This window comes from Chinchilla lanigera, unplaced genomic scaffold (assembly GCF_000276665.1).
Source record: "Chinchilla lanigera isolate Chin_1 unplaced genomic scaffold, ChiLan1.0 scaffold00011, whole genome shotgun sequence".
NCBI classification, from domain to species: Eukaryota; Metazoa; Chordata; class Mammalia; order Rodentia; family Chinchillidae; genus Chinchilla; species Chinchilla lanigera.
The window spans coordinates 28045367-28073340 of NW_004955412.1; positions in this window are offsets into that span (position 1 = coordinate 28045367).

Here is a 27974-nt window from a genome sequence, read left to right on the forward strand (position 1 = left end):
GGATAAGAAGCTGAATGTTTTTCTCTTCTGTCTATCCATTTTGTGTTTGATGTTTGATGTGCTGGCTCTCTGGAGAATGCTAAAGCTCTTCTACAATTATGCAGTGTTTGACAATTTACAGAATACATCCGACATTATATTCAACCTGAGCTTCCCAACTACCAAGTAAGTGAGACAGGGCAATTATTATTGTCATCCCCATTTTAGAGTTGATGAAACTGAGGTTCAGAGGAGTTAAGCAGTTCATCCAATCCATGAAGGTCGTGATGATTACTAATTAATTAGTTATAAAAACAGGAGTCCAATACAGATCTTCCCACTAATGTAGTCTTGCCTTTTAGCTGCAGCATTTTGGAGTTCCTGAGCTGAGGTCTCTGAGATGAGACTGTGGCATGTAGATTCTCTAGCCCATTTAGTTTTTCAGTCCATCTACCACTCTCCATTCCCACTGCCACCCTCCCAGCCCAGCCACAGTCATGTCTCACTTGGATTAGTGCCACTGTCTTTGAAAAAGCCTGGTGCACAAGAATCAGTCATCAAAGGTGGAAGGTACTGCAAGGCCAAAGAAAGAGCACAAATCCAGGATTGCACAGAACATAATATTTTAGAGACCTAGGGAAAGAAGTATGATTCAGCTGGCAGCAAGACAAGACAATCCCTGTACCCCGTGGCAGGAGGAGGGAGTTCATATGCTAAAATGGACAAAGAAGACCCCAGCCAACCAGAATGTGCCTGGGCTTTCTCAGAAATAGTGACCACGTGGAGCATCAGTTAAGAGGTACTTCTGGTGTCACCAGCTCACACTAAATGTTCATGGGTTGTCTTTATAACCTTCTTGATCTTATAGGGTTTCAAATATATGCTGGGGTCACTTGACAGTCCAGATAACAGCTACAACTGAGATGGCAGTCGTGACTAAGTCATCTATTAAATGATTTTCTTAAACTGAAAACTTTATCACAATGCTCCTATGCTTAAAGCACTTAACTGCTCCCATGATTTTAATGAAAACATTAAAACTACCTGGCATGGCTTCTAAAAGTCTGCATCAACTGAAACTATTTCCCCACACCTACCTTTTATTAACCATGTTCTCCAAATCCAGATGCCAGCCCCTTTGTACTGCCAGACTCTCTTGTCTTTTTCCTCTTAAGATTCATTTTCACCTTCCCTCTGCCTCATTTTCTTTTCTGATCATGTTAATAATTTGGGGCGATTGTAACCAGCTCTAAGAAATCCTATTAATAACTTATGCCTTTTATCAGTAGTAATAACCTTTATTTTTGCAGCATGACTCAGTTTATAAGATGGCAATATTATATCTGATGTTAACATAAAAGTTATGATGGGCAGAGATCAGTTTTATAAATGAACAAACTTACCTGCTTTCATATCACTGGCAGGTGGTAGACCCAGTGTTGGGAAATCTCAAATTCTCCTGCAAAGAAAATCATGCACCTTGTCTGCACTGTTTTGTAGGTTCCTGACAAGGCATTTTGAAATACATGGGATAAAGCCTTATTGAAAACCAGATTATTCCACTGACTAGAAAGACTTGCATGAGTCTTTCCTAGGCAGGAGGAGAAGCCAAAAAAGAAAAAAAGAAAGGAACTGAAAATGTAAATAATTTAAAGGACAAAACAAAAGAGAGATGGTAGGAAATAAGGAGGTAGCCTTTGTGGAGATGGAAGGAGGAACTGGAAAGGGGGGAGAGTTAAACTAATCACAGTGTAATATTCGTATGTACTACTTCCCAAAGATGAATATAATTATGTGTCACAAACATATATTAATAATAAAAAAATAAATATATTCAGAGAATAACCACCCCCCAAAAGAAAGAGGTGATAGCAGAGAAAAACAATGCTGCTGGATCAGCCAGCACATGGGGCAATTAACTCTTCTAAACAATCACTCCCCTTTCCTTTCTCCCTGCTGACCAGAAATAAGTCAGAGGGGAATTCGCATGGTAAACTCACACTGCAGGGACCTGATCTTGGGAGAGACAAAAACCATCAGCAATGCGTGGAGTTAGTTCCTCTGTGCTGAGTCATGGAGGCAGTTCTTTCTTGGAATAATTGGGAATCATCTTTTTCCTGGGGAAAATATCAGTGTCCCCAAAGGTGTCACCCAAATGACATGAATGCCAAAGGCAATCGAACTCTGGTGAAAACTCCCAACTTACTAGAAGCCTCTCCTAACTGACTTAATTATTTGCTTTTCTCCTTTGAATGTCACTCACTGGGCCACAAATAGTAACGCACTGCAGGAGAGTGAAAGAAGATGGGAAATGCGCTTAGAGATGGTTCACAGGATGCCATTCGAGAAGAGGAGGGAAAATCCGCAAGCTAGAGGGAGGAGTACAGAGACCCCAGAGAGCTCAAAAACATTTTCCATTTACATTTTACAGTAATTTAGAGTACAGAAGTTATAGGACTTAAAAGTTAATGGAGCTGCAGCAACCTGGGAGCCAGCGAAGAGACAGACAGTTCCCACCAGCCTCGCTGGAGCAGCTGGGTAGGCAACGGTATCACTGCATGAAACAGGGAGGTTAAAAAGCAGTTTTTGCCTTCGTTCTTTGTTCTTTCAAACCTTCAGGTTTGATGATCGGTATAGTTCAGAACACCTTGGACTTGATGTGTCTGTGGATATTTGAATCTGGAAAACTGAAGACGGATTTGGGGTCTCTCAGCACACAGGTGGTCACTGACACCATGGGGTGCATGAGGTCTCTTGGGAGAGTCTAGCATGGGAAGGAAGATGCCTCCCTGAGCTGGGTGAGGACATATTGCTCATTCCGATGTCAGAAATAGACACAGGAGAGACTGAAATTCCACAGTTGTAATTGAGAAAGCAGTGGAGTGTGTCATAGCCAAAGTGGGAAGCAAGGACACAGCAAAGAACAGGCGGGAAAGTAAGAAGAAAAAGATTGGTTAAGTGTCTAGGAGAGCAGGAAGAATAGGTGAGGGGGAAAGAACCGCGTGGGTTGAGCAGCTCAGAGTACAATGCTTGGAGAAGCTCTAGACTCAAGGGGTCCTGTCACGTGGTGTCTGGCATGTGCCTCACAGTCGTCACAGTGCTCCAAGAAACAGTGCTGGGCTGAGCTGTGCTATTCCTAACAATGTCAGGCTCTCCATGGGACTCTAGCTTAAAAGGAAGAAGCCTCTGGATTCATGTTTGGTGAACACCTTGTACCCTGGTTTAGTTTCCCCAAGGTCACTCATCTTCGGGATGCCTGGACGGAGCTGTTTGGTAACATCAAAGAGGGATGGGAGCATAAGATGCTTGGGCCTCTCTTCTTGTGGGGTCACATAACAGAGGAAGTCTGGATAGGTTTGCTACAGAGTGAAGAGTCTCCTGCTCACAACGGTGAAAAGCCAGGGGTATAGCTTAGAACCAAATCCATGCTCTTATCCATGGTGATGTTGCACAACAGTTTGCTTGTCAGAGTGCTGTGACTTTGAATGTTTCTCTGAGTCTTAGATTCATGACCTTTTGACATGCAAAATCACAGGATCATACCCCCAAGTCCTGAGCTTCTCAATATTACCTCAACAAACATACTTCCAACTCCCAGCTGCCTAATCCAGTGCACATTTATTTACCATGGTCACCAAGGCAAAGGTGTAGTTCATGGACTAGTGGCATTGACAATTCCTGTGAGCTTGTTAAAATTCAGAATCTTAGGCTTACCCTAGACCTAGTGAATCAGAATCTACACTTTAGCAAGGTCCCCTAGCATTGTGTAAGCACATTACCCTCTGTAACCACTGCCCTGGATTCCCAAGGTCCCAATGATGGGTAAGCAAGGTGATTCTTTTAACAGAGGGAGAGGAGAGAAAGACATAATGAAACAGAAATAGGAGAAAGCCTAAAGAAGAATTCTGGCCTGCTGGAAAATCATTGAATTATGATAAATCATGTAAAATCAATTCCTAAGATCTCAGAATACAGTGCTGGGGGTCCAGCCAATTGGCGCCAGCTTTGACTTGTGACCACTGTGTTGTTCAGTCAGACTGTCCCTCTCTTCCTGTGCCTGGTTACCTGGAGGACAGTCACCAGGACAGGCTGATTTCCATTTCTTTCAGCTGCCTCTTTGCAGACACTGCCTGGGCAGGCCAGTGGGAAGAAGAGGGCCTAATCCACTGTAGTAAGTCCTATTATCAAATGGGAAAATCCAGCACAGTGGGTTTTTCCCATATGGCACCAGAAAGAGCTAACATTAAGGGGGTGATTACTGGAGCTTTATTATTCTCATTTTGGTAAAGCTATTTTATTCACCCCCACACCTATGTTCAAGGTTAATTCTGTGCTATTTTCTCCCCGCAGGCCTTTGCAGAGTGCCACAGGGAAGAGCATTTAGCAGCACCAAGCAGGAGAGGCAGAGAGCTTGGTGTTAACTCCACATGGAAACTGGCTTAGTCTGATGGTAGAGGAGCGTGTGTTTTTATGGTGTTAACTGTGAAAGAGTGAAAAGCAGCTCAAGAACCAATGCAGCACCTTCCCAGGAGCCCTGGAACATGGAAGCTACCACACAGGGGCTCCTGGCAGCTTCCCCACTGTGAACTGTGCTAGGAGGGACATTCAGGGACAAGGAAGTTGCTTTGCCTTACTTGGATGGTGGCTCTTGGGAAAAGAGCGAGTATGTGCAGGGTTGGGCTGAGGTGAAGGATGAGTGGGACTTTGCATTACAACCTAGAGAAGCAGGCTGGGATGGTAGGCGCTCAGCCCTCCAGCTCCTCCTCCCAGGGCAGGCCGTGTTAGAGCCTTGCCTTTGCCCCACAGGGCACTGCGGCCTGGGACCAGGCGAACACACAAGGGGGAGTAGGAAATTCCACGACCAGCCTAGGCAGAATCTTCTCAGTCACAGCCACTCTTTTCTCCCTTCTTTTAAGACTCATACTCTCCCACCCAACATCCAATTTTCCTTCTTCTTTATTAAGAGAACCCTGACTTGATCCTTGGTGGCAAGATGCCAAGCAAAAGATGTGGCTTTTCAGCAGCCTCTGCACACAGGCGTGGCCCATCAGACATTCACAGAAGTCACAGGTGGAGCCCGTAGGCAAACTCTTCCACCCAGCGCAATCAGTTGGATACCATTGCCTCTTGGCTCTTTCTCATTTCTGCCTGATCTGTGGACTTCTGCCTATCTCTTGAGGCTAGTTCGATGACTGAATTACACACTGGAAGCATAGTAAAGAACTTGATTAGGAGACACTATACCAGATGACTGCTTGATCTGTCTGCTTTGGAACCACTTCCTAAGATGCCACTTGCTTGAATTTTCTGTGTGGGCAGGGAGCTCAGGACTAAGTGATATCTGTATTAGTTTGGACAAGCAACTCTTATCCGCTGTGACAAACCCACTTTTAAATCTTGGCAGTTTAATCTAATAGAAGTATGTCATTCACACCAAACTTAGTGCAGGCTTCAACCTTCTTAGGACCCAGGGGCCTATTTTCCTTCTGCCTTGTGTCTCTATCAAGCTATATGCCCTCTACAACCTCTTGCAGCCATCACTAGATAGGAAAAATATATGACTGGTTTTTCTGAGGCCAGGCTAAGGTTTCATTGGCCAGAATTCAGTCACAAAGGAAGCTAACAAACATACTCTGGTATGGCTTGGGGGAAGGGAAAAAAAAGTTTTGGTGAGCAAACTGTCATAGTTTGTCAAACACAAAGTTAAAAAGAAGGAAAGGAAGAAAGGGAAAGAAAGGAAAGAAAGAAGGTAAGGAAGGAAAGAAAGATGAAAAGGAAAGAAGAAAAGGGAAAGTCCAGCCAATGTTGAATTGATCTCCAGAAGTAATGAAAGTGTGTTTTCCAAGACGCAACCTATGCCAACAACCACTGCCATGTAATTCCAGAATGGATAAATGTGCTACCGAACATCTCCTGCTTTCAGCAAGACTTCAGAGTTCAGAGCTCAGGGGCTGCTCTCCGTAGGGGACACTCTCTGTGCAGAGTGTGAGTCACAGACCCAGGTCAGACCAGAGCTGTTCTGCTCAGGGCAATCACTGGCTCAGTGGCCGTGCAGATCTACACTTGAGCCTTGGTCCTTTGTTTTAATTATCCCTTTGGCTGACTATGAGCAGACAACCTCACTTTTCTGAGCGTTGGTTTCCCCGTTTCCAGATCTATAAAGCCTGTATCATGATTCCTGCCCCCCATTAGCAGTGATGAAGGCACAAGCTTATTTTCATCTGCTCAGGCTTCTATTTGATTGGCTTTTTGGAGTTTCTGGAGGGAAACTTCCTAGTGGGGAGCATGAAATCACATCTGTGGTCTCCTCTTCCACTTCAGCTTCCCTTTATTGTCTATTTCTGCTTCACATTCCAAGTTCTTTTCTCTACACCCATCAGAGCCTTGTATCACTTTATGCCATGTCCATATCATTCCTCTTCACTTCTAATGTGGGGTCTCTCCATCTTGGCATTCCTGACATTTGGGGCCAGGTAACTTTTTGGTTGGGGAACTGTTCTGTGCACTGTAAGATGCTGAGTACTACCTTTGAATTCTACCCCCTAGCGACCAGTACCACTTCCTGCCCACAGTCGTGACAACCAAAGACATCCCAGGACACTGCCAAAGATACCCAGTGGTCAAAATTTCTCCCAGGTGAAATCCACTGTTCTGATTTCTTGCTCTCTCTGGTAAACTCCTATACATCCTTCAGTACCACCTACAGTGCCAGTTCCCCATGTGAAGTCTTCTCTGTCTTCGCTGGAAAGAATCAAATATTAACTGCTTTGTTTTCTGTGCTCTTGGGGCTCTCCATTTGTGTTTTTGTGTTAGTATCTACTGCTACTATAATTTATCTGTCCACTGGACTTGCTGCTGTCTTGCTCATCTTTTTATCTCTGGCCTGCAGGACAGTGTCTAGCATGTAGTAGATTAAAAATTTTTATAGCGGAGTGAATAAATCAATGACTGCTGAGTGAACAAATGCCTTCTCAAAAAAACAGATTACTGTTTAAGATCAATTGGAATGGAGGAATCATTGTCTGATGAAGACTAAAGCCAAAGGGACAAAAACAGTTGAGGACTTGGGTGGACTCACTGGACTATGAAATGCTTGGGCTGCGATTTACCTGGAACAATTGGCTTCAAGGTAGATACAGGAAGAAGTTGGGCCATTAGGAAGGAAAGATGAGCAGAAGGGAAGACTGTGGGACCAGGGAAAGATGGAGAGATCTGGGAGGAAACCTGGGTAATGCCTAGGTAATGACAAGTGTGTGAGATGAAGAAGCTACAAAACAAGTCCCAGAGCAGGTCTCAATGAACAGCCTCAGGTTGGACCATTACAGGTGTTCAGGAAGGACGTCTGGTGAGGTTGGGCCAGCTGGATAAGAATGGGCTTCTGATGAGAGTCCTGGATACCTCTCTGACCCTGTGCATTGCCATGACCACACACCTCACACAGGCTCTGCTCCCTGTAAGTTGCCTCCTCACTGCTTCTCAATACCCTCTTGTGCTTCCACCCCAGGGTCTTTGTACATGCGGCTCTTCTTCCCTTCATATTCCTCCCATGATATCTAAGGCACTCCCACATTTCATTTGGATTTCTGCTAGATCGATAATCAAGTCCTTCAGTTACTCTCTACCCCTTACACAGCTTTATTTTTATTTACAGCATTAGATAGTTATTGGCTTCCTAATTAAATATGTGCTCCATGAGGACAGGAATTTTTTTCTGCTCTATTTGGCTGTATCTTGGTATCTAGAACAATGTTTGCTAACCACCTGCACTTAACCCACCTTTGCGGGATGGATAAGTGAATGGGAAAATGGGTGGAGTGGAACTAGCCTTGAAATGCGGGCAGAAGAGTGGAGGGAGAGGAAGGTGTGAAATCCGCAGAAGGTGGGAATGGAAGAGATGCAGACCTGGAGACCTTTGGAGTGGCAGGCTGTATTTGTTACATCTCCACTGCTGGGCACAGCACCTGACACCCACAGTTTACAGGAGAAGTTTATTTTGGTTCATGGTTTCAGACTGTGAGAAGCTGGTTCCAAGGCAGAAATGTCATGGTGGGGGACAATGGTGGAGCAAAGAGGCTACCTTCACAGCAGCCAGGAACCAGAGAGAGCAGGAAGACAGCCAGGCAGGGAGAGCCAGGGACCAGATACAGTCTTCAAGGCACAGCCCGTGACCCACCCAGACAGGACCAGGATTGCAAGCTAATCGTCACATAGGCCCCACTAATCTCCTCTCAAGGGGGACAGGGGAGCTGGGACTCCTTCCTCAAAAGCTGGCAGGCATAAGAGAGGGCAGACGGATTTACATTTGGTCTGCTACTCCCGCTAAGGCAGACATGTTAGGAAAGATAATTGCAAAATATCAAGTGCCATGGAAACACTTATTAATACCAGGGGCTGGTGCTTCGATGGAGCCGGCGGCTTGCTTGGGCTCTGAGTAACAGCCAGCAGTTCTGAAGCTCATCCAAAGCACTTGTTTTCTTGGACCTAAAACCATAATATTCAGTACACAATGATTTAGTGCCTTCTGTCAGAGCATCTCAAAGCATGTCACCAGCACTCACCCTGCCCACGGCCTCAGGGGGAGGTGCCACTGAGTGGCAGGGGCTCAGTCCAGTTTGTTTTTGACTAATGTGTTTTTGGAAGCTTGTGCACCTTTCTGCTCTCTGGTTTTCCTGCAGTCCATTGGCTTTGGGCTGCCTCTTGGTTGCCCATGTGCTCTTCACAGCCAGGAATAATCGCTTTTCTTTACCCCCGATATCAAAACTTGCCCCTGCTACCATTCTAGAGACACTTGAGCTCTGACAGGACTAGGAAGGAGCTTCCAGGTGTAGCCAGGTGTGACACCAGGTCCTTGTGTTGCTGACAGGAGCAGCCCAAGCAGCAGTAGCAGATGACACAGGTGGGGGAAGGGGAAAAAGAAGGGGGCAGGGAGACAAAGGGAGAGTGGGTGTGCTCCCACCTGTGGGATACTTTCTGGGATCCACACCCACTCCCTCCTCCTCCAGGCGAGCTGAATTCCTTCCAGTGGACAGACAGGAGAGATGGTAGGTGGGAGACAGAGAGAGTGTATAATGGGACACCGGGAATAGTTGTTGCTCTGAAGAGGGGTGAGTCATTCTGGCTTCCCACATTTTCCTCTAAAAGAGGAAGAAAGACAAAATCCCATAGGTTCCATACTCAGAAAGCACACATCTCCACATATCTTAGGCATTCCCTGTGCATGTTGGTTTCTCATAAGGCAAGCCTTGTGTTCTCCTGTTCCAATAGTTCAAGAGCAAACAGATCTGGAGCTTTTCATAAACATTTTATAGAGTCCCTGAATGAGAGTCTTAGTCTATTTTCTGATGCTGTAGCAAAATACCAGAGACTGGCTACATTAAAATGAAAAGAGATTTACTGAGTGCACAGCTCTGGAGATTCAGGAGCATGGTGCTGCCACTGGCTTCTCTCTGGCAAGGGCCTGATGCCAGGTTGATGACTGATGCCAGGCTGTGGGAGAGAGTGCAAGGGGTAGAGGCCACTGGTGAGATACAAAGGTGGAGGGATTCAGGGCCCAGAACAGCTTTCACAGGAACTAGGTAGGGTCCTGTGAGAACTCCACTGATCTCCTCTGAAGGTGATGCCTCCAGTGATCTAATTATCTTGCACTCTGTCCCATCTTTTCAAGGTTCCCCACCTGTCATGTAGCCACACAGCACATGAGCCCATCCACGGGGATCACTCACACCATATCCATACCGAAGAGGAGTCCTTCCCCCTCCTTCACATCTAAGCATATGTGGCCTTTTGTCCAGATCACACAGAGCTGGGCAGCTGTGTAGCGGCAGAGCTCTGCAGGAGGGCTCCTAAATGATTCGCTGGTGTGTTTTGGCCCCAGCCTAGGTTGTGTCACCTGCAGAGGCATTAACTGTTGGCCCTTGTCATGTTAGGTGGGTACTTGGCCCTGATAGGAGGAGACTCAGGTGTGGGGAAGCAAGAACCCCCCCAGCAAGGGTGAGGCAGGTGGGCAGCTGCTCCTGCAAGGGCACTGGGCATGCTTGTCCTGCACAGCGATGGTTGGGAGGTGGGCACTCTTGTAATTCCTGTTGTCATTTAGTTTAAACTTTAGGAGCCATAGGAGGTTGGAGGGAGGCGAGACTGAGGACAGCTAGAGCGTGCTGAAAGCCTGCTGGTGGTGCCGGGACGGGGGGTTATCTCCCCCCGTGTGCTGTGCCTGCCCCGTCTCCTTTGTGTCCAGGACAGGCCTTTCCAGCCTGAATACAATTAGGCCTCCCTGCCCTGCTTACCCCTCTACCTGCTCCCAAACCCATCTCCGGCTATGCCTTTTGATGACTTCCCCTTAGTTGCCAGGAAGAAGTGCTCATATCAGCAAACAGATGGCGGCTGAGGCATGCAGCATAACACATATTTATCAAGGCAAACAGCTGTAGCCCATTTCATTCTGCAGATTTCTATTAAAAGTTCTTCAGAGCTCCAAGGCGGCAACCTGAATGCAGCCCCTCCTCCCTTCCTCCTTTCTTCCCGGGACCAAAGAGAGAGCAACCAGTCTCCTGTATTCTTCTTTGCTGGCTGCAATTAAACAGGCACAACCGTCTGGGTAGCCTGGCCTCTCCTGGCTTGCTGGGCAAGGGGGGGCCTTTCCCTGTGCTACTTTCCAGCTGCTGGGATAAATGATGCTGTCACCGTGGCTACACCCTTGTGCCTACCCGGAGCTGTGCAGGCGAGCCATGCTCTCTGGGGTTTGAGCAGAGGGAAAGTCCACTTGAGGGGAGGTGTGAAGGACCCTCTGTCTGCCTCCAGCTCTCCTCCAGTTTCTTTCTCTTGTTTCCTGTTTTTTTCACTGTTTATGAATACATATTTGCAATACATAATGATTACACTTTTGGTGAGGAGTTGGCACATGAACGTAACACATCTTAATTCTTTTTTGTCCCCTCCCTGCTTCTTCCAAATCTTGGTCTCCTCATTTGTAAAAGCTCTATTTCAATTTTTTCTTTCAATTCTTTTTTCCCATCCTTGTTCCCAACCCTCTCTTGCCCTTTCCTCCACCTCTTGTTCTCCTTCCCATTTGAAAAAGATCTCCCTACTTTCCATTACCTTTCATTTTGCTCTTTGTTTATATTTTTAGTTTCTCACATAACTGAAAGCATGTGATATTCAAGCTTTTGTGCCTGCTTTATTTCATTTACACTTTGGTCTCAAGGTGCATCCATTTACTTATGAATGGCTGAAATTTATCTTTCTTTGTGGCACAGTAGTACTCCATGGTATAGAAATATTACATTTTATTTATCCATTATTCTGTTGATGGACAATACAGGCCAGTTCCAAGATTTAGCTAGTATGAGTTGTGCTGAAATAAATGTGAATATGCATGTATCAATGTAATATGATGTCTTTAATTCTTTTGGAAAGATATCTAGAAGGGGAATATCTGGGTCAGATGGAATTTTTAGTTTCAGTTTTTGAGGAATCTCCATACTGGTTATACTAGTTTACACTGCCACAACAGTGTTATTTTTTGTTTGTTTGCTTTTTAAAATTTTTTTTTGCTAGTACAGACACCACTATAGTGCTCTTTCACTGTAGTATTGCGGTTTTGAACAACTCTGATCTCAAAGTTGGGACAGATTTTGACATTCATTTGCTTTGAACTTGGGCAAATCCATTTCACTAATCTGACTTTTTGTTCCCTCTTGTGGGTATGTTTGAGATAAAAAAGCCAATTCAAATACTTTTCAGGATAGGTAGGTTCTATAGGTGTGACATGGCCAGGCGTGGGAGATAGCAAGGTGCTTACTGTGTGCTTTCCTGAACACAGGGCTCTTGTTCCAGGTTATTTGGGTGCTGTTGGTATACACGCCTCTGGTTTGAGACCCCATCCCCTAACTGCTGACATTATTTAGCTCTGATGTTCTGTAATAACTATGAAGTAACTTTGGGGTAAGACTGATCTCCACAGAAGGCCAATAGGTACCAATCTATAGGAAATGATCTCCTTCAGCATTTTTCACCAGGGTATGAAATAAGCAACTAGACCTTGAATGTTTTGTCTGTCTGGGTGGGGACTGCCTATTACCTGAAGAAACCATGTGGCTCATCCAGTGGATTGGAAAGAGGGGCTGTGTTGCTACACTCTCTGGGTTTTTGGTTCAAAGCCAAATTTTCCTTCTTGGGAGCTGTGTGACCTCTCATAGGAGATGTGATTGAAAAATGTGATGAACAGTTACATTTAAGTAATTTTTTACAGTAAAAGACATATTACCATTAATCTCACACCCTCCTCCACACAATTATCCCATCATTCTTGCTATGTTTTGAAGCAGTTCTGGAAGTCCCCTTTCATGAGTGTCTTTAGTTGGTACCAGAGAAAAACCAAAAAAAAAAAAAAAAAAAAAAAAAAAAAAAAAAAAAATGAGTGTCTTTAGTCATATTGTCATAGCTACCCTGATGCCTTGAATTGATTCAAAATATTTACTTTTCATGGTCATTCTGATTTTGGGGAAGAGCACAAAGTCACACAGCGCCAGATCCAGGGAGTAAGATGGGTCTGGACATGCGGTGATGTATTTAGAAGCCTGACTTTTCATTAGATAGTGGCATTCACCTTGTTTTTGATCATACTTTATAGAGATAAGAACCAGACTTTCTGAATTGATTCATAAAGTGACAATAATGATGAGATAAATGTGTTCAAAGCAACAAGAGTATTCTGAGGGGGATTAATGACAGTGTGTCTTTTACTGTAATAATTTTTTAAAATTTAAATATTCACTGTATATTTGCTTAAGTTGTTTCACTATACCATGCTTGTATCTCAGTTTCCTCAACCACAAAATGGCAATAAAAATTGTACTTATTTCATAGAGTTGTTATGAAGATGAAATTGATAGATCTGTATTATTACTCATGAATTATGTCCTGTGTAGAGTAAGGGTTCAATAAATGCTAATTGTTATTTGTTGAGATGACCTTCCAGCTTTGATGTGTTAGCACCAGGCAGGACATTTGTGCAATGACTGGTTTTGTGGAGCTAATATTTACAAATCACTGGCAACTACTGCAAGGCCCATCTCCTCCATCAAACAGATCATCAGATGGCCTTTGCTTGGAGCCAAGAAAGCACATGGGAAATTGCTCCAGAGATGATACACTTTTACGTGCATCATCTAATTAGGTTCCTCAGAGGGAAAGTGCCTTCCTTGTTTTACAAAGGCAGAAGTACAGGTTTAGGGAGGTTGCATAATTTGTTCAGAGTCACTCAGCTGGCAAGTGTTGAAGTTAAGATCTGAGTCTACGATATGTAGTTCCCTTGATAGCTGTCTCTACCTTACAGAGCTACTTTTCTATGTATTAAGTAGTTGCTTATGAGTATGGTTGATTATGCTACAGCCAGGGCAGCTCTGTTGAGTTTTCTAAACTTACCCCAAGTATCACTTCAGGAGTTTGTTTAAAACCCAAGCCTACTGATTCAGGAGAGACCTAGTATCTGCATATGTGCTAAGCCCCCCAGATGATTCTCATGGGCTAGAACACTTGGGAAATCCTGGGCTAGAAAATTCTTCCTAGAAAACCCACATGCCAGCTTTGTGCTCAGTGAGATATTAGAAGAGCTGAATTTGGAACATCTGACAAAGTTATAAGGGATGAGAAGAATAAGGCCAGCTATAAGACCTTGTTAGGTCTTGAATGGTGGGTCAGGAGCATCATTAGGAAAACAAAAGATAGCCAGCTACTGGGGATGCAGAGCATTTAGTGGTTTCAAAGCTTATGTCCTCACTTTCCTGTCCTGCTCCAAAGAAAGGCACTGATACCAGGTAAGGATTTTATCTCTCAGTGTCTGTTAGATTGTGTTTAGTCCAATTCTGCAATTAGCTTAAAGTGATTTTTGGCCAGTGAGGTTTGGGAACATCCAAAAAATCCAAGGCAACATGCCCTGCTCTTGGGGTACAGATTAAGGGCTATGTCCAGACTCAAGGAGCCTTCAGTTTGGTAGGTGAGACAATAGCGGGGATATGTCATTGCAAGATGTCACTCAGGACAATTATAACCCTATAATTATAGCACTACAGGCAACAGTTAGCTCCCTCTTCACTTAACGGCTTATTGACACTTGACAGAGGAGGCTCAAAGATCCCCCGTGGGTACCCACGTTCACCCTCACCCACCACTAGTGCTTCTAGCTTCTGTACTATTGCTCATGCTGTTTAGTTGGCAAGCTAAATATATTCTGTGCCTCCACTCATGAAAATTCTAACAATGTTTCAAGCTCAAATTAAATCCCACCATAACAAAATGATTCCTATCCCTTTCAATGAGACATGACTGGTTGATTCTCTGAAACATTCTAGCTCCTCACTACATTTTGCCCTACTGCTTGAATTCTGTCTTCCTTCCCTACCACTTTCCCAGGCTCTAATCCTCTAAATGCATGGAACTGGTTTTACTAGGTCTCACTGGCAATAACAGAACCCTACCTTCACACCAGGTGTCAAGTAATCATAGTGGTTTATCGGTAGCTTCTTTACAGAGGACGTAGGTGTGATGAGTCCAAGGCTCTGATCCTTAAGGTGCTCTGTGTTAGCCAGAAATGTTAGCTTGTGTCCAACCAAAACCCAGTTTAAATGAGTTTTAGGTAATAAAGAGGATTTCATGGCTCAGATAACTGCAAGCTCGGTGGGGGTAATTTTGCTAGTTTGAGGTAAAGGTAAATCAGAATTTATAAATGTTGTTTAGACTTTAGCTCTGCTTTTTTTCCATGTGGACTTAATTCTTAAGTGGACTTTTCCCAGGTGGGAGCAGAGATGATTTCCAGAAGTTTTCACATTTCCTAGGCTTATGTTCTGTCTGTTCAGTCATCTCAGAGGAAAGAGAGGGCTTGACAGAAGTCCCAAGCTTGCCCCTCACTGTGAATCTGATTGATTACGCCTCAGTCCAAAGGTCATAAGCTCTCCCTTGAGCCACAGGATGAAGGTGAGGATGGGTGTATACTTTTCCATAGGGAAGAGGGCCAAGAGTTGCTGAGTAAACAAAAACCATAGAAGCCCAATCCAGGCTTAACTTTCTGTAGTAAAATACTCAGTCACCAAATTATGTTAACACCAATTTCACTTCTGATGCTAAATAGGCATGGAAAAAAAAACATGTCTCAATCACAAGACGAACCATTCTCAAAGCATGTACTAAGTTCAGGACAACTTGTCTTTGCTAAGGAATATGTACCTCAAATTATAATCCACACAAATTTATTCTCAAGACAAGCTGGGTGTGATGTCACTATGTAGTGCAGGCTGAGCTTGAACTCACTTATGTACCCCAGGCTGTCCTCCAACTCATAAGGCGGGAAGATCATCATGAGTTGGAGGACAGCATGGGGTACATAAGTGAGTTCTAGCTCAGCCTGCACTACAGAGCGAGACCCTGCCTCAAAAACAAAATTAAAAAAAAAAAACCCAAAAAATTTATCCTCAAGAAGTAGTCTGTGGTGCAGAACAGGAGTCAGGCTGTTAATCGCAGTGATATATATATATAGGAATAGCAACCAAATTGGAAATAGAGTATATACCAAACTGGGGGAGTGGTTACACACCTTCTAGCCCAGCCATTAAAAGTGATGTTCCTGAAATGTGCTTGATATAGAAAAATATTCAGGGAATCATGATAACAATGTTCAACAAAAACGCTGAGATGTAAAAGTATTTATATGTTATAATCCCAAATTTGTGTGAATATACACAGTTATAGTAAAGATTGGAAGGAAATTCTCTGAGATGTTGAGTTCTCTGAATGGTAAAATTACCAATGTTTTCTCTTCCTGTATACTTCACTGTTTCCCAAATTTTTGCCCAAGAACATTATTGTTTTGTGACTGAAAAAAACATACTTTACATTTTTAAATGCATATTTCAGCATCAGTGCAAATGGAAACGCAACTCATTGAATGTGTGGTTATCATAAAGGGGGAGGATCCATTCTCTTTGGCACAAAGCCCAGAATACACATGAAAAATAATTTGGCTTGCCCTTCTCCAGCCTGGGCAAAGGCTCCACTTCCCACTTCTTATGGATCGGGGTCCCCATTATTTCCAAATGGGGGGCTTTTCTGTTGCTCCTCACTCTGCCCTCAGAGCAGATATCCACCCTGTTCCTCTCTATTAAAGAAGGGAATATAGAAAAGGAGAGAAGAAGAGAGGAGAAGAGAGGAGAGGAGAGGAGAGGAGAGGAGAGAAGAAACCCAAATCTTTCCCCCTGTAGGACTGCAATAAAGGAGCATATGTATCAACTAAAAAAATTCCTTGGCAACAAAAGCTTTTTAATTGAACACAGTCTCTTCAGCCAGCTTATGTAAATTCTATCCCAATTTTGGGCATCTATTTTGAGCACAGAGAAGCGGTATGAATCTTGCCCTAAAATTGTGCTCAACAGAAGGGGTGACGCCATACGGATGCCATGTTATAGGAGCCTGTCACCTGCTAACCGAGATGAGAAATTGCAGGTTCCAATGGCCTTCCTGCTGTCTGAGGCTCTCGGCTGGGCTGGGACATGTTGGGCATCAAGTTCTGGTGTGACAGCCTGGCACTGCTGGGGCCTTGGAGCCACAGGTGTGAGGGAGGCTCGGGAGAAAGGATAACAGAAACTGTAGGCTCCGGGCGGGGGAAAATGCTTGCTTCTAATCCCAAATGAGTTGAGTTTTCTTCTCAGTTTACAGGAAATCTGGCTCCTGCTTTTAAACTATTACCAGCTGAGAGCCAATGCGTAAGCCTTTGGGATATGGTGACCCAAAGAGCTGTCTCGGGGACGTTGTGAACAGGGAGAGTGAAGTAGCTATCAGTGGAGAAGATGGAGGAAGAGACCCAGAGAGGACCAAGAGCCTCCTCTCTGGGGACTTATGAACACAGGCTACCCTCCTTGAGTACTGGAGGAGTGAATTTGGTCACACAGCCACTACCTTGTCCCATGAGATCTCCACAGATTGGCTGCAAGTCAGCTAGCAAACTGCAGGTAGGGGAACAGCAGGTTGCCTGGCTTTAGGTTATAGGTGGGTTCTAATAAACCAGAAGGTTTTTTTTTCTTTGAAAGGTATTATAGATAAAATGATTACTACATATGACTCAAGAAAAATAATGTGGACACATTTCACATTTATTTTCTAGGCATAGCCTCCATTTCCACCCCAGTTCGCAGGCTAAAGCCATGGGGAAATTCATTGTCCAGTGTCTACTCTCTCTCTGTCCTTGGCCCTTAAGTAGTCTTCAAAGCTGCACTGGCTACCAATGAGTGGATGGTGGATGTTAGCACTACTGACAGCAGACTCTGGATGTCTCAGAGTTGCAGACGCATGAAGATAGTGTGCAAATGTTCTCTCCTAAAATGCACACTCTTACAGGGGAGGACTCCATGTCTCCAGGGCCTGGTACAGTGCCTGGCATAGAATCAGCAATACAAATGTTATTAAATAAATACTACACAATTTCCATTGGTCCTGTACTCTTTGCTTAGAGAAACAGATCAGGGGGACTATCTTTGGACAGGGCTGGGTCTAAGTGGTGTAGCAACAGGCTAGGAAGAGAAGAGTTCTTTGTCTAAAGTCAGTGGCGAATATGAAGGCATTTGCTTCCCCACTAATCCTTGGTTTTTCTTTGTAAGACAAGAATGTTTGACACATAGCAAGTGATTGGTTAGCTCCGTAATTCTAAAGATGCTCCTGGGCTCATTGAGCTTGTTGTTTTTCCTTTGCTTGGCTGAAGCGCATTTGGGCTTGTAAGGAATAATGCTTTCTACATAAATAACCCTCCTGGCCCATGGCACACATCGCCTTTCCTCCCTCCCTGCTTCCTCTCCCTCCCTTTTTCCTTCCTTCCCTTTATCCCTTCCTCCCTTCCTCACTCCCTCCTTTCCTTCCTTTCACTATACATATTCAGCAAACACTTTCTGCTTTCAAGGCACCATGATAGTTATTTGGAGTAAAAAAAAATGGGCGAAACACAGCTGACTTCAAGGAATTTACAGTCTGAAGAAGGAAATAAACAAATCAATAGTTCTCCTAAATTGATATGCACTTATGTGGACATATGCAGGGTGCTGTGGGAATACAGAAATGAGATCTCTAAGTCAGATTATCAACTCCTAAGAATAGTAACGGAGGCTCCATGACAGTTTCTAAAATTGTGTGTGTGTGTGTGTGTGTGTGTGTGTGTGTGTGTGTGTGACAGATACAGAAACACACACAGAGGACAGAAACAGAGACAAAGACAGGAAAAGGGAAACAGAGAGAGATGGATGAAAACAACCACTGATACAGTGCATTTGGGTGGAAAGCATCACTTACTAGAGAAGCCATCTCTGGCACTTCCTGTTTTCAGCATTGTTTGCAGGGAAACACTGGGCAAATGTATGCAAAATACGTATCCTAATGTCTGGCTCACAAAACTCTTACAAATAGTAGTTATTGATGGTGATCATTGTAATATTGCTCTTGTTATACGTAGTTCAGTTCAATGAACATTTAAGAATACCGCATACAGATTAGACACTGTGTTATTAGGCCCTATGGAAATATATGGTTCAATACATGATCTATATGCACAAGTAATTACACAGAACAACATGTGTAAAGATAGAAATATGAAAAGTTAGAGAAATAGTATAGAAAAGGGAATGTTTAGGATGATTGAGAAAGTGTGCAAAGGGTTTTAGAGGATGAATAGGAGTTTACGTCATGGACAAGGAGGAGGAAGGAAGGGCATGGTAGATGGAGTAATTAATCAACACGGTACACGCAGGGAATTGGCAGAGAATAGATGAGAAGAGGGGAGTAGCAATTGCTGAGGATGAAAAGCCTGTCAGCGATGGAATAACATTTTAAACAAATTGCTGTGCAGTAAGGAGCCACTGGGTGCATATTTCTATTATCAAACCCATCCAACTGTATTGTAAGCCATCTACATTTGTCTTGCCTGCAGGACTGTGAGCTCTTCAATGATGAAAACATGTTTCTTATTCTTTCCTTCAGCCCTAGTGCCTAGCATATACTAAGTACTCGATACCTATCGAATGAGGGATCAATTAACATCAGTTCCCAGGAGGACTGCTGGACTTTCTTGGGGCCACATGAGCTGGGCACTGGGGTGCTCAACACCCATCTATCCCATGGTCATTTGTCATTTGCTAAATGGTGTTAAGTGGCTGTTCTCTCTGTCCATGGAAAAGGGCACCAGAGCGAGATGGTTAGCCGCTGGAGGGAGATGGGCCCTTTAGCATTGAGTAAGCAGGCAACCAGGCCTTCTGGGGACCAGGACTGGGGTGACTGGGATGAGCATGGGATCATTTTCTCAGTAAAATGTTATTACACACAAAGGACAATTTTCCTGCAAGGGATGGGTTGCCATGTCATTCTAACTGGAATGGCTCTGCTACGAAACGGAATCTGGGAGCTGTGAGCAGAAAAAAGATAGTTTTCCAGTAAACAAAGTGGAGCAGGCTTCTAGTCTAAAAGCAGCTTGGACATCTGGTACCCAGGAGGCCCAAAGGGAGGTGCAGAGGGAGGTCCTTCCCTCTGCCTGTCAGGCAAACCAGCTTTCTCACCTACCTCCTTGGAAAGTGGGGATTTGAGGGCTGTTCCTTCCCACTTACAGGGAAATTTTCCATGTTCTATGGAAGTTCCCCAGGAATGAGCACAGGTTACTCTCTGAGAACCTCAGGTCCTTGCAGGGATGGAGGAAGCAGACCTTTGCTTCCACTTTTGGATGTTTTGCACCTGGTGAAGTGCCTGGCATTTGGTAAAAACATGGTCACTGGGTTAAGTGAATGAAATTAACAATACCTGTATGCAGCTCGCTGTGTGGCAGACACTGTTTTAGGGATTTTGGAGGTATTTATTCATTTAATCTCCACTGAAAAACTATGAGGTGTCACTGTGAATAAAGGCCAAGGGATGACGGCTGATGCACCAGCTTCCGAGCCAGCTGTTGTGGTGTGGCTGCACTGGGGCCTGTGATAGGGTGAATAACGGGCTGTCTGTGGTAGAGATGACATCTTTATGGTTTCTTCCTGACACTAACCATGAGATAAGTAGGGAGGATCACCCAGTGGCTCTCAGGGATCTGGTCCAGTCTGAGAACAGTCTATGATAGCCATTTACACAGCTGCAGCAAAGCCGGGCAAGTCTCAGTCTCCCTGTTATGCAATCACATGGATGGTAAACACAGCTCCTTTCCTTGAAAGCAAAGCCTCTCTGGGCCAAACTGTGGGGTTGAGCATGTGCAGAAGCCTCTCGAGAGGGTGGGTCACCCTAGGTAGTTAATGCAATACAGCTTCTATCCCCAGTGGAGAACGGTCTCTTAGTAGCAATTGCTGGGCTGGCAGCCCAATCCACCTCTTCCAGCGCCGTGGAGGGGAGTATTGCTTCTTTCCTGTGTTTTCCCCTCCAGAATAAGCCCCTCCCTGGACCTGGGGGCAGAATGGGCTGGCCCCTCACCTGGGTGCTGGCAGGAAGCAAAGGCTAGCACCTGCTTCTCTTTCCCCAGGAGACAAGTGGAGCTTGGGGCGGCTTGAACCACCTTAGTTTGGCACGAATGTTTTCTCCCTGTGGCTTACATCACCACCATGACATCACCTAGGTGGTCAGCAGCAATAGACTCAGCTTCTGATTACCCACACCCAAGCAGGGAAACAGGGAAGCAGGGGTGTGTGTCGCTAGAAGAGGGGCTGTTCAGGACTGAATTTGGCCTTGTGAGGCCTTCGCTGTTTTATTTCACTTACGTAGCATAGAAGTTGCAAGATGGATGGGACCACAGAGATAATTTACTACAAAATCTTTATTGTACAACGGAGAAAAGGGAGTGTTAGAAAGGGACCAGCTGGATAATGCCACTGCATCAGGGAATAGCTGACTCCCCAGTCCATTCCTTATTCCACTACATCATTTTGCTTTCCAGAGATAGAATGTCTCCAGCAACTAACAAGCTTCTTTTGGGTCACTGTCAAGATGATGATGAGGATGAAGATGTTTCCCTGAATTCAAAGCCTATGTTTTCCTGTACAGTCAGTCACTCTGCCTCGGCTTTGCCATCTGAGCTGAGACCAGTCAGGCAATGGTGTCTTTTCTCTCCAGAGCTGCTTATGACCCAGATCCTCAGGGACTTTGGAGCCAGCCAAGCCCAGGTTTGTACCCTGCTTCTACTGCGTCTTCCCTTCTGGGTAACTTGGGATCAGAAAGGTCTTTTTTTTTTTAAACTTTGGACTCTCCTTTGGAAAAAGTCAACAATGAAAAACACAAATTTGGCAACAATGTCATGTACCTGGCATAAGACACCAAGCTGAGCTGTCTTTATGTAGTGTTTTACTTCATCCCCACAATTAAGAACTTTAAGGAATGAGTCAGGTACTATCGAAGAGTCTAAGGTTTCAAGAATTCAAGGATCTGAGCCCAGTCTAGAGGCTGACTTTGAGGTGAGTTTTGATGCCCTCCTAGTAGGCACAGAGTGTCCCAAGCTGAATAAGGAGGTCCTTGGTTTGAGGGACAGACATACTGGCAAAGGGCTGCCACATAGGGTGCAATTAAGCTCTGCGGATTTAGGAAGGGGCGCTTGTCCCAGAGTGGAAGGCCAGAGAAATCTTCCTGGAAGAGCTGATACTTCTACTGGCCTGGAGGATAAACAGAGATTATCTGGCTGCAGAAGGCCTGATATTGATATTCTAGACATTCCAGATAGATGACATGTTTTCATAAACCTGGAGGCATAGACTAATTCAGCAGTTTGAGGAGATGCAAATAAATCACTATGTGTGGCTGCAGTGGGGCTGGGTGGGGTGTGAGGAGAGTTAGCCCAAAGTCTGATCTCAGTGCATCACATGTACCATGTGAAGTGGGTGGGGGCATCTGAATCCTAAAGCACTGGCGACTACAGATATTCTTAGTAGGGAATGACATCATCAGATTCGAGTTTTAGAAAGATGCCTCTCCACCTTATAAGATTTCTGCAGGAATGGTTACAGCCTAATCAGAAAACTATTTCAGATTGTGGTTGAGCATGAAGCCTAAACAACATACAAAGTAGCCAACTAATAATATTTCTAAACACCCTTCCTGGACATCCCTACCCTAGGTACCTGAGCCCTATTGCCCCTTCCTGGCTTCTGCATACATCCAAACCCAGTGTGAGTGCCATAGTAGAAGCCCCAGGCTGGAGTGGGACAGAGCAAGAAAGGGAAAAACCAGGCAGAAGACACTTAGATCTCTACTGTATCCTCCTCCTGCCTTAAGGGACCCTGAATGTACTGACCCACCCTCGAGGGCACCTGGAGACTGAGCTCTCATCCCTGCTGCGGGGGCAGCTCTGCCGGCTCCCTTACTGGAGGTACATCTACATCTCTGCCTAACTGAATTATCATCTTTTTAAAAATATATTTTTGTGCTGTTGCCTAGAGGCATTCAGGTAATGGGTGAATTTTTAATAATGTCAATAAGTAAATAACTGTACTTTCTTCCTAGGAAATCTGGAGGGACTAGAATTCTATTGCAGCTTTGAAAACGGTGATACCAGGAAACATTCACACAATGACATTCTGGGTGATTCTAATCATTGTTCTGCGGACAGAAGAGACTCAGCTGTCACCAAACACAAGCATGAGTCAGCGTGGAAACGCACAGCTCTGGGGCTACCCTGCCCCAGGCACCTGTGGGCTCACACACCGGCAGCTAACCCCCTCTAGTGTTGATTAAAATAGATTATTTGCAGCTGGGAGAACAGATCTTGTGCGTTTGTGTGGTGAATCTTTGAGAGGGTTTCTCTTTCTACCCTCCACTCCCTGTATCTCATGCAGACAGCAGTGAGAGCAACTGCTTAGAGTTTCTTAATCGTAAGTCCCATGGTGACACCCTCACATATTTGACACCCTGCTCTGGATATTCCCTATATCCCAAGTTGTGGCCTCCCCAGACTACGCTGTCTTCTGGTTGCACTGCCTTCTCCTTTCTCACTGTGCTGCAAGGTGCATTCTGATTACTGCCCTCTCTCATGCCCCCTTTTCTCCCCACAATACCTTCTCCTCCTTGCCTTCCAGTTCTTCAACTTCTGGGTCAAGGTTGATCTTCTCTTTGCCCCACACTGTATTACATTCTCCTTGCCTATAGCACTTAAGGTGCCAGGAGATTACATTTGAGATAGGCCACCTATGCTTCCGTTAGATTTTATGGCCACAGAAGATCTTTGGGGGTGGGAAGCTGACTGATGTCTACTGTGTAGCAGATGCCCAGCCTTGTCCATCCAATGGGGCTATTGCCCTACAGCATCCTGCCAAAGAGCAACTTAGACGTAAGGCAACTGAGTGCCTTCCAGTACTCCAAATCCAAATCTTCTCTAACAACTTCCAAAAAAAGCCTGCGCCACCAGCACTGTGAAGTCCAGCTTGAATTCTGTGCCTTGATGGAGAGGATTCTAGCCTGGTCCCAAAGTTATTTTGATTTGTGGCGAGCATGTAGCTTAAGTGACACGAGGAGTGGTTTTCTTTAGAGCTCTGTCCTGTGGTTATGTGCTCTTTTCTGCTGTATCCAGCCACATTTATTTTGAGAAAATGAAAGCGGGTGAGCTGGGCCCTAACAAACAGCAAAGCACTAGTTAGAAACCCTTGAGAGACCTGGCAATTCATGAAATGGCTAGGATCCATTTTACAGATGCAGTAGTAGAGGCAGCCCTCCCTTCCTTCATTTTGGCTGACAGTAAAAGTCCTTTCCCAAGCTTCTGAACTAGCTGAGCTATCAGTATTCCTTTTTGGACCCTGAGCTTTCACCCCTTATATTCCGCTAAGCTAATGAAGTGGATTGATTGAGAGTTACAAAAGCATTGCTTTTGAGCTGACAGTATATCTCAGTGGTAAGTGTTTGCCTAGAATGTACAAGGTCCTGGGCTCAACCTCAGCACTATAAGCAAGCAAATAAACAAACAAACAAATAAGCAAATACCCACTGTTTTGAAAAGGAGGGTGATGATTACAGAGCTTAGTTTCTGAGGAGCGCCAGTGGAGCCCTTTGTCTTGGTAAAATGTGAAACAGCCTTTGCAGAACTCTCCATGCAAGCCTCTGAAAAGCTACCAGCCATAGCTAGAGAAGCAGTTCTATGCAAATTTCTCTGGGGGCTTGGCTTAATTCATGTCCTTTCTCCTCCTGCCCTTCTTTCACCTATGGGCAATGTTACACTTTAACCCCCTCTAATTTCTTCTTGTCAGATTACGCAGGGTTCCTCTGGACCCTTCTACCAGAAAACCCAAGTCAGTAAAGGGGAGGCTGCAGGGTCCCACTGCCTGCAGAACTTCCCCAGCTCATTCCCAAAGCAAGCTCCATGCCTGATGGGAAAGTGATTTATAATCCTGAACGCAGTTTTTTCACTGTTGGTTCCGGTTTTCTGCATCGCAAATCGTTTTGCATATTAGCATTACACTGATGACATTCAAAACAGGTGCAACCGCCTATAGACCAGCTGCCTGGGCCCACTGAAAGCAGCAAGCCGAGACCCTGGGTGTGTGAACCCTCCTTCTGATAAGCTTCAGAGCAGGTAAAATCATCATTAAAGGAAAATTGACTTGTAAGAATGTGTAAGATTCTAGTCATTGCAACTAACCATAAAGAAAAGCGAGGCAGCAGCGGCCAAGGGAATCTTCTTTAAAAATGTATTCAACAGAACAACAGAAATGAAATTGCCATCTCAAGACTGGCATGACACAGCTTTAGAATGCCAAGGAAATGGACTGTATCCTCCTGGAATTTGGAGGTCACAACCTGGAGCTGGGGCAGGGGAGACAGTTTAGTGCAGAAGGCCAAAGAGAGGTACGTGTAAGGTCCTACTTGCTAAAGACAATGGGGCAAGATCAGCATTTGGGGAAGAAAGAAACCCCAAGAAGCCAGAGACATCCAATTTTCAGCCTACCTAACACTGGGCTCCAAATATACCCTCTTCATAATTTTTGATTCTGAAGGGTAATTTCTTTTTTTTTTTTAATTTTAAGATGGTTTCCATTTGGAACAAAATGACCTAAAGCATTTCACACAAACTGGCTGGAATTTAAAAGCAGAGTAAGACTTAGAGTGGTCCTGATCTGACTTCCTGATCTCACTGCCGTTTACTGAGCACTTCAGTATGCCAGCAGCCAAGTATGTCGCTTAGTCCCACTGTGATTGTATTTGGCAGGTGTAAATATCCTCCATCCACAAATGAGTAAACTGAGGATTGGGGCAATTGTTCCCTGTCCCAAATCACGCAGTTTAAAAGAGGCAAAGCCAGGATTTGAACACTAGCTGCCAAACCTAGAAGGACTTAGTCCTCACTCTGCTTTCTTCTTTTTACAGAGTAACATGGAATTTATTTCAGAACCATAAAAAGAAAGAGAATACAGAAATACTGCCTGCATAATTCCTTTCTTTCTCTAGCCTGTATACAAACAGCCAAACGATATTACAAAAATGGTGGGAGATAAGTAGATGTTGTCTTATTCTAACTATGGAAACCATATATTCCCAGCATTACTGAGGCGTGGTTGGCAAACAAAGAGCTTGTGTGTAAGGCAGTAAATACAACAGTAGTAGGTCTGGGTCTCCTACGGATCAGGCTGGGAGCAGGCTCTCTTCCCAGGGCAACTGTTGAATGGGCAACAGTTCCAATTGCTCTGCTCTAGTCCCATTTTCACTCTTCACCTCCATCCGAGCAGTTTTTGGTTCAGAGTTAGGGAGGCGGAAGATGGAGAGCTGTTAGAACTGAAGTCCAGTGTGTGGGATCAGGCTCTGGTCTTAATCAGTCCTCTTTTGATAATCCCCTACTATTCCCTTCATGGGCCGTGGGGACCTAGAGTTGTGGGAGGGGTACTGCAGGGACCCCTGGACCAGGTCATTCTACTTATAGATGAGGAAGTTAAGGCCCAGAGAAATAAAGAATGAGAAGTAAGGACAAAGAGGATGATAACCCAGTTTAGCTGACTCAACATGTCTTTCCATGACAACCTCCTTAAATATCTATAATGGAAAGCACTGTCCTGCTTCTTTCCCTAACCTGTGTGTCTTGAGAAGACTCATTCCACCTTGCCCTGGGCCTTCTGATAGATGGAGCAGAAATACTGTGGTAGGGAAATGGTTCTCCGTATGCTTCTACAGGCAGGGAGTCAGAGAGGAGGGACCATAGGAAATAAGCTAGGAGGTTCTCGCATAGACAGGCACTGGGACAACGAGGAGATCACAGCTCAAACAAGTGGGCAAAATTGGTGTTGCAGCCCATCATATGCACCAGGCCGTGGGCTGGGGGCTACAAGTGCTCTCACACACAAAGAGGTATATGCTACACAGTAGGAAGTCCCAAAGATCTTGCTGCATATGAGAAGAGGTAAGATATCTGCACAGAAGAAAGAAAACAGTGCACTGGCCACCCAGAGTGACCTCCCTGCCCACTTGGTGGAAGGAGGCAGACCTCCCTGTGGTCCTCGGGGCAGGGCTTAGGAAGTTCTCCACAGGAACTCCATCCACATGGTTATTGTGTTTCATGAAATAAACCAGGCACAGGAAGACAAGGGCTACATGATCTCACTCTTATGTGGGATCTAAAGCAGTTGATCACAGAAATTGAGAGGATAATAGTGGCTCCCAGAGGCAGGTGGAGGGGGAGAGATATAGGAGAAAGGTTGGTCAATGGCTACTAAGCTACAGTTACATAGCTTTGGTGTGTGGTCTCGCAGTAAGGGACTATAGATAATGACAATGTATTGTATCTCTCAAAAAAGCCAGGAAAAAAGAAGGAGTTTGAATGTTTTTATCACAAAGAAATGATAAATGTGTGAAGAGACAGGCTTAGCCTGTTTGAGACATTACACAGGGCACACATGTTTTGAGACCTCACAAGGTACCTCATGAATGGGTGCAATTTTTATACATCAAGTAAAAATAATAAATAGAAAGAAGGGCAAATAGCTCTGATCTGGTGGTCTCTGGCAACCCACTTATACCACAGTGGCTGGGAAAATTCAGCATGAAGCCAACCTTCTTGTGAGATAGGAGCTCTCTCCCAGGCCATCAGGACTGCCACTGGAGCAGGTGGTGCTGCCGGACACACTCCCCCGTCTCCTCCATCTCTGAAGGCCGGCCTAGTGATCACATCTATATGATGCTTGGGACTGTAATGACTCTTTAGAATAATTCCTCCAACTTAAAAGCTTGGAAGGTGGGTTGGGCAGTATCATGGTTGTGCTCAAAGTCAAGGACAATGAGGTTGGGAAATCTCACTTGTAGAAGATTCCCATTTTCTGGGTCCTTGCACAAGGTCACAGGGCCTTTTTACCTCTCTTCTGGGTGTTGATTACAATCTCACTGCTACGGTATGAGACCAGGGGAAACCCTAGTTGGGCCCGCAGGTGACAGGTCGGCTGCAGTGACAGACCTAGGATGGAGGCAGGGAATCATGTAAGGTCCCTCTTTTGACAGAGAGCTGCCACAGCACAAGTGGCTGCCCTAGACCATGTGTGCATATGCTCCTGAAGGTATGAGGGTACTGGGTTTTAACCAAGGAGCTAAAGTAGATTTGTTTTTCCAATAATCCCCATCTTAATTAGTGTCATTTGCAAAAAATGGCCCGCTGCACCCTTGCTCCTGCTGGAGCCTCAGTTACAAAAATGCAGCCTCATTCCTGCAGGCTGACTCTGCCCTGCTGCAAGAGAAAATGTAATTTTGTTTCAAAAACCTTAGGGAGGTCTCAGGTCTCTCTGATGGAGGGGAAAACAAAAAGAGAAGACTGTCTATAAGGTTATCCCTGGTGGCGTGGCCCTGTGGCAGTAATTACATAGATTAGAAGGCGTGCTTAAAAGTCACCTTTCTCACACAACTCCACCTCACTTCCCAGCACTCCCCGGGCCCCTCTTCACCATCCTGGGGAATAATGCCTGCACCCCAGTCACACCTCACTGTGGCTTCTTGGGATTCAACCAATCAAGCTTCCATAGCTCCCCTGGAATATTTCCTTGACCCTC